This window comes from Arachis ipaensis, chromosome B10 (assembly GCF_059453495.1).
Source record: "Arachis ipaensis isolate K30076 ecotype BB chromosome B10, ASM5945349v1, whole genome shotgun sequence".
NCBI lineage: Eukaryota > Viridiplantae > Streptophyta > Magnoliopsida > Fabales > Fabaceae > Arachis > Arachis ipaensis.
In genome coordinates this window covers 63301647-63303209 of record NC_142435.1, presented here as the reverse complement: position 1 = coordinate 63303209, position 1563 = coordinate 63301647, and the positions used below count along the sequence as shown (strand labels likewise).

The window sequence follows — 1563 nt, the reverse complement described above, 5'->3', positions numbered from 1 at the left end:
TCAAGCACTTGAGAGATTTCCAGGCAGCCTGTTCTACTGTCAGGCGTGATGGCACTAATGAAACTTCAATTCTGCTAAAAGCTTTTCCGTTTTCTCTTGAGGGAAAAGCAAGAGAGTGGTACTACACTCAACCTCTAGCAAATGTATCCAACTGGGATACACTCAGAAAGGAATTTCTGGAGAAATTCTTCCCATCTGAAGTTACTGATAAACTTAGGAAGGATATCTCTACAATTGTTCAGGATGACAATGAGACTCTCTTTGAATACTGGGAGCGCTTCAATAATCTTCTGGAAGCATGCCCCCACCACATGATTGACAAGATCGTGCTACTCAGCTATATCACACAAGGTATGAGGCCCCAAGATAAGACGATTTTGGAAAGTGCCAGCAATGGGTCTATGAAGAAGTACAAAACCACTGATGAAGCTTGGCAATTGATCAGTGATTTAGCTGAATCTACTCGGAACCACAGACAGAAGCAAGGCCGTTCAAAAGCCGTTGCAGAAGTATCTTCTGGCAGAGAGACTGCTGCTCTAACTCAAAGCATCTGTGAGATGACCAACCTGCTGAAGCAAATGCAGTTGAATCAACAAGCTCAGCAAACTCAACCGCAGCAAAACCAACAACTAGTCCCACAAAGAATTTGCGGAATTTGTGCTGATTACAGCCATTACACTGATGAATGCCCGCAGCTCCAACAAGAAGACAACATGGTGGCATCCACTCACAACTTTTATGACCGCCCCAACCAAGGGTACAATCAAAGTGGAAATAATAACCATGGATGGCAGGACAATCCAAACCAGAATTGGAGGGACAACAATAACAGGGGAGGCAGAGATAATCAGGGAAATCAGAGGTGGAATAATAACAACAACAGGCAGCAAAATCAACCTTACCGAGCACCTCACCTGAGGAAAAACCAAGGACCACCGAACAATCAGCAGCAAACCTCTCAATTTACTCATTCTTTGGTATCTTCTAATGAAGATTTATTACAAGCTTTTGAGAAAAGACAACTGGCCATGGAAAGTACCATCGTGAACACTATTAACGCCAGTCTGGATGGTCTCACCTCTACTCTGCAAGCTTTTATGACACAGCTTGGTTCAACACAAAATTCCAGTAACCAACCTTCAAGCACCACTGGAATCCCCTCTCAACCGTTACCCAATCAAAAGGGAGGCATTAATGCTATCACCCTGAGGTCCGGAACCACACTGCAGGAGAGGAATCAGGAGGAACCAAGCTCACCAGAATACGCCTCAGCTGAAGAGGTGATAGAAGTCGAAGATGTTGAAAAGGAAGAGGATATACAGGACATAGCTGAAGAAGAGATAGCTCAACCACAGGAAGAAGCACCAAAAGGCGCAGGCACCACGGAACCCACTTTTCCCATTCCATTTCCACAGCTTGCAAGGAAGCCCAGGAAGCAGCTGGAACCTGATCCTAAAATGGTAGAAATATTCAAAAAGGTTGAGGTAACTGTTCCCCTTTTTGATGTTATTCAGCAGGTACCTAAATATGCAAAGTTTCTAAAAGACTTATGTATCCATAAAG

At 44.0% G+C, this 1563-nt stretch overlaps 1 non-coding gene across 1 annotated transcript; it reads right to left on the bottom strand.

The window, feature by feature from the left end:
- Positions 1-209: 209 nt before the first annotated feature.
- On the bottom strand, positions 210-317 carry LOC148580288 (small nucleolar RNA R71). Its single transcript, XR_015894239.1, has one exon. It is a non-coding gene; the product is annotated as a small nucleolar RNA R71 (small nucleolar RNA).
- Between the last annotated feature and the right edge of the window lie 1246 nt (positions 318-1563).